The sequence below is a fragment of the Callospermophilus lateralis genome, chromosome 16 (assembly GCF_048772815.1).
Source record: "Callospermophilus lateralis isolate mCalLat2 chromosome 16, mCalLat2.hap1, whole genome shotgun sequence".
NCBI classification, from domain to species: Eukaryota; Metazoa; Chordata; class Mammalia; order Rodentia; family Sciuridae; genus Callospermophilus; species Callospermophilus lateralis.
This window is the reverse complement of record NC_135320.1, coordinates 49,740,125-49,746,402: the sequence shown is the minus strand read 5'-3', so window position 1 is coordinate 49,746,402 and position 6,278 is coordinate 49,740,125.

The following is a 6,278-nucleotide window of genomic DNA, read 5'->3' as shown; positions in this document are numbered from 1 at the left end:
TGATATGCTTCTGTATTATAGCTCTGTCCCTGTCTCATACCCAGTGTGTGTGCTTTTCCAAAGACACTCTTGACTTCCTATGCCACAGGCCTTGGAAAGGTGACACCACTAACCCATAAGTGTAGGTGTGCCCTTTCCTGCAATCACAAAGCCTTACCACTGCTGTGTGGCTTCGCCTTGCAACACCTCAGGTGGCCTCAGCCTCCTGCAAGAGCCGGGTTTGGGCTTCATTCAGAAAGGCTCTATCACGGTCAGGTTGTCCATCAAGAACCTCAGAAAAGCTGGTGCACTTGGGGCTGATCTCACAGATCTCCCAGAGCTCCCAGTGGGCTGGCTAACACAAACCAGGAGTGTCATCAACAGGGCTTTTGAATTAAAGATGGTTTCTGGTTGATAATACTTTGAACAAAACATACAGCAGAACTATTTTGCCCATTCTAGAGACTCAACTAAATGACTTTCCTAGAATTACTTAGATTTGAAAAACAAAAACCAAAAACCCCCAAATCTGGCTCCTGATTTCATTTCACCCTGACATTTTTACTGTCCCATGCCCACTTCTGTTTGCTCCCCCCCCCAGTTTTTCTGTAAGGAGATGCATTATGGTTAATTTCCTCCTAAAGAATAATTCATCTAGGGCAGTAGATGCTGCATACATCTGCAAAGCTCTTAAGTATCTCATGCATTATGTGGCCCAAATGGCTACATTAGGAAAAAAAAATCCCAATTAGTGAAATTTAAATATGGAATTTCTTTGAATAGCATTTCTCCTTTCATATGTTACAGCATCCTGATCAATGGCACCGAAAAGCAAGAGGTTTTTCGTATTGCTATATATTTTTATTTCCCTCCAAATATCAATGCCACATCAACTGTTAATCTGAAAAACCTCATTTAATGTCAGCTTGCTCACAGTTATGAAAATTCAGGTAATGTATTCCTGTTACTAATTGTATTTGAGAAAGTGTTATTAATTTCATATATCAAGTTCGTAGTGGCCATCTGTTCCCTCCGAACTGCTGCGTCTCCCTCCATCTGCCCTGTTTTTCTTCTGCTAATCGGGTGGCAAGGGCTCAGATGATCGGGAAGTTTCTCTCTGACTTTTGATTTGTCACTCATCATCAAGCCAGCTGTGCATTTGTAACAGACTCCTCTGACGGGTGGTGGTGAATTTAAATCTGTCTGGTTTTCTTTCTATTTTTTTTAATAAAACTTTTTTGTCAAAAAATGTTTAAAGGAAGCCAGATTGTATTTTCTACACTGTAAAATGTGCTTTGCTGCCACTAATTTGGCTGCATCTGCACTCTCATGAATATAGATGAAGGTACATGGCCAGGATATTATTAGGGACTGCAGCGAGCAGGGAAGAATTTTAAATGTGGCAAGATACCATAGTTTAGATTTCTGAGAACATTAGGACAAACTAACGTGAAACTGCTGACATTTGCTAGCTTTAAGTTCAAGATGAGTTTTTGAATCTTAACCACAAAGATTCTTCTTTGAATATTTTTGCATGTGTGTGGCTGGGTAGGGGAGAGGGGTTATGAGAAGGATTCTGGGAGAACATAAAGTCAGAATGTTTTCATACCAAATTTCTTCACCTTTTCTCATATAGACTATGGAGTCAATGTGCAAGTGGTTTGTTTGAGTTTATGTGTCATAATCGAGCAAGTAGACAATGGCAGTATCCATCATTATGACTTTCCAAGTAAGTTGGACTCACCCTGGGGATAACATTAAGATTACAGATCTTAGGATTTAAAGAAGGAACCTAGGATATTAACTACTAGCATCCTGATCAATGGCACTAATCATTTGGTGTTGTTTATGGTATATTTTTGAGGGCAAATAACAGATTAAATATTTAACACAGTAAATCTTTCCTGAAATGTCATTCACTTTTTCTGATAAGTCTTTTTTCCTAAAGTGCACTAGATAATAACACACTCAGATATTGATGATGATTAAACAAGTTTTATTTGCCTTACGAATGATTTCAGTGTAACTTGATATGAGAAAATATCCAACCCATTTTAAGTAAACATGTGATGAGAGTGCACTTTTAAGAACTCAGACAAAATCAAAATAGTGGAACAATAACTGTCTCCAAGAAACTAACAATTGTCTGTAGAATGTGCTAAAGCACTATATTTCCAGGTATAGCTATTAATAATCAATGACAATAACTGCCAGATAGAAACATTTACAAATCTTCATAAGAATAAACATTATGAATTATGTTATCTCTTAAACAAGCAAAGATTTCTAATATTCACTACACATCTAATCATTTAATATTTGTTTACATTAAAAAGTGAAATTTTTCCAGCTAAACCCATGAAAATAAGAGAGTACAAGGGTGGTCACCAGGGGCTACTGGGAGAGGGGATTTCAAGATGTAGGTTGAAAGACACAAAATTTTAGTTTGACAGGAAGAAGAAGTTTAGGTGATCATTTGTATATCAAGGTAGCTCTAGATAATAACAGTATATTCATAAATTATTTATATGAAAATTTCCAAGAGTAGATTCTAAGTGTTAGTTCCCATCATAAAGAATGATAAGTATGTAAAGTATTGCATATGCTTGATTTAACCAAGCCACAATGCACACAAGTATCAGAATGTCATGTTGTACACTACTAATACATATATATATAATTTTTATTGGTCAATTTAGAAAAGTGAAATTTTTTTCTTGTTTTATTCTCTTCTCATAATTATAGCTCTTCTGTAACTGAGGACTGTCACCTTGGCTTTTGGAAATATGAAACTGTCCCAGATGGTATTGTTTAAAAAAAAATCTGAGAATTTTACATTTTAAAGTGTAAAAAGCCTATGTCATAATGCCTGTAATGGGTTGAATCAGTTGAACTGTATGCCCTGAAATGATATGTGGAAGTTCTAATCCCTGGTAACTGTTAACATACCTCTATTCTGAAACAGAGGCTTTGCACATGTCATCAGGTTAAGATGAGATCATACTGGATTAGGGTGGCCTGATCCAATGGAAGGGGTGTCTTGTGTGGAGAACTAAGGAGACCCAAAGAAAAGCCACATAGGAAGAACATCAGGTGATGATGGAGTCAAAGACTGTGTGATACATCTACATTCAAGTAACACCCAGGATTGCTAGAAGCCAGGAAGAGGCAGACAGGGAAGCTTCCCTAGAACTTTGAGAAAAAGCTGAGCCCTGCTGATGCCTTGATGTCAGACCTCTAGCCTTCAGAACTGGGAGAAAACATGTCTCTTTTGTAAGCCACCAAGTTTGTGGTAATTTGCTACTAAAGCCCCAGGAAACTAATACAATACCCTGATGCAACTTAAGAAATAAAAAGAATCTTGATGGATTATTTACTTATTTTAATTCTCAACATAGGACATTAATAGTCCTCATGTTTCTCAGTGTTGTAAAGCAGAGCACCCAATGACATTTAAAAGGTTAATAAATAGTTTACTCTATTACGAATTTTATTATAAAAACAAAATAATCCTGTAACTGTCAGATGTTTTCAAACTACCATAGTTAATGATATGAGAAAAATGACAGAGGGAATGCTAAATGTAAATTATTTCAAGGAACAGCAAGAACTCAATGATCATATCTCCTTTAACCATCTTTTATTGGAAAATCATGTCCCTGTTTTCTCCCTACCGGTTTTACTCTCTAATTAGGGTTGCTGCTACCAAACCAGAATCAGAATCTAATTCTGTTTTTACTTCTTCTCTTGATATCATCAATTTATTTATGAAAACCCATATTTTGCATCTGTTTTTTTTATTTAGAAACATCTGAGATCCCAGCATGTGACCTCCTCAAGAAAATTCTATTTCCTGAGATGTCCAGATCTTTAAGAATTTTTTTTTAAAAAAAGGGTTAAAATTTAAACTAAGCATACTGCTTTTCTCATGATGATGCCTGTTCCTTAGTTCTCTCTACATTCATCAAAAAATTCCCCAAAGATTGTGATGGCCTCTTTCCTTTATCATTGTTGAGATCTTGATGATGTTTTCTGTTGCAGACTAGCTCATGTCAATGTAACAAAATATCTGAGACTTGGTACTTTATTAAGAAAAGAGGTTTATTAGCTCACAGTTCTGGGGGTCCAAGACCATGGCATCAATATCTGCTCAGCTTCTGGTAAGGGCCTTGCAATGTATCATATCATGGCAGACAAGCATAAAGGGGCAGTAGGTATGTAGGAAAGATCATTGTGCCAAAGAGGAGGCAAGAGATAACCTGGGGAAGCTGAACTTTCTTTATAACAATCTGCTTTGGTAATTAACTGACTCTCAGAGGAACTACATGAATTTCTCCATGAAAGTGAATCCCTCATGACCCAGAACACCTCTTGAAGTACTCACCACCTCTCGACACTCTCAAGACCAAGCCTCAACATGAATTTCAAACCACCGTATTTTTCAACTCATTTAAATCAGCTTTTGATTCATGACAATCCTCAGTATTTCTAAAACATGGTATTCTTTTTCCTAAACGCTGAACTTTCTATGCAACCTTGCTAATCAAAGGGTGGTACAGGGACCAGTCACATCAGTGTCACCTGGAGGTTTGTTAAAAATGTAGACTTTCAGGCCCCCAGATCAAAACAGCAAATACCAGAAGGTTCTGCATGTGATTTGATTGTACATTAAAGACTGAGAATTAGTGCTATAACACACATTATTGCTTTTCCCTGAAAATTTCCAAAGCAATGTCTTATGATACAACTGCATTCTGGGACACAAAATGCCTACTCAGGACATGCCTATTTCTCCTTTGATAGTAGTATCAATGATATAAATCTCCCTCTTTATGTAAATCAAAATCCTGGACTATTTACAAGATTTGTGCATGAAAGAAAAGGGTAGGAAAAAGACCCCAGAGGATAGGTACCTGCCATAGTATTACCAATGGTGCTTTCTTAATATACCATGTTTGCTTATACTAAGGCCTTGTAATATCATTAATGATATTAATAGAATATACATTAACAATGCAGAAGGGAAGACCGGGCCCATTTAAGTGATAGTTCTATTTCCTTTCCCTAGGTAGATAATGAAGTAGATTCACTTTTCCCATGACACTGGGCTGCCTGATATTTTGCTGTGTTACATGACGTGCTTCAGCATGACTAATACATCCCAGCTGGTCTCAACAGCAGGAAAATGTGTCGAGGGGGGAAGGGGTTGACATGGTTAGGAAGTCACGCATGCGCAAGCAGAGGAGGATCTGTTGTGTCTATGATTAGAGTTGGGGGTGGGAACTCTAGAGGGGGGCGAGAAGAAAGAATGAATGGAAAGGGGGAAAATGAGGAAATCCCAGGAGTTCTGGGGACTTGAAATTTTTCAAGCTGTCATTTACCTTTGCAAAGTTGTGGTTGGTGACTGTGTTTACAGGCTGTGGATCTGTAAACAGCACATGTGCAAACCGTGAGCTATTGTTTTGAAAATGACAGTATGGCCAATAATTTCAATTTGAGTGTTTAAGCGTGAACCAGATGACGCTATGCTTTATTTAAAACTGGGTGTGTATCATGGAGGGTGGAAACTTGTGCTTCTCAAACACTTTCATATTGTGCAGTGTGCCATATGTTGCCTGCTTTCAGGTTTTTAAAGTGATTGCCTAGTGCCTAAAGGTAGCTTGTCTCAAGATTATAATCCACATTTTGCTCGAGGGCAGCAATGAACCCATTAATTTAACAGCACACTAATGGGATTGTTATAAAGGTGTTAATTCTATTCAATATTCCTTAAGGATTATGTGGAATGATAGTTTGATATGAAAGGAAAGGGGAAGAGAATCAATGTAAAAGGTATGAGGCCACACACAAGATTGAGCCAATGTATTTTTTTAAAAAAATACATTTTAAAACAGTTAAATTTGTCAGCTAAATGAAATTAATTTTTTTTGTAACTTAAAAATTTTTTCATAAAATCTTAAACTGCAAAGTAAATCACCCTTATTTCACAGTTTTGGATGGAAACCAGTTTCTTGCCCCTTATTTATTTTCCAGAAAGACAAAAAAGCATGTTAACATTTGCTGTGACTTATCCCAGTTATATATTCATGAAAGTTGTTGGCTGTATATTCTTAGCTGAATATTTAATTTTGATATGAATTGGGTCAGTCATTGAATAAAAGACCCCTGTCCTCTTACTTGTGAAAATGAGTGTCTGATATTCAGCTGACTGGCACTAGCTCTGAAATAACATCCATTGGTTAAATGCAATGAGCTGGTGGGGGCTCTGGCCCTCTGCATGTGAGACTTGGTTCCGTGTA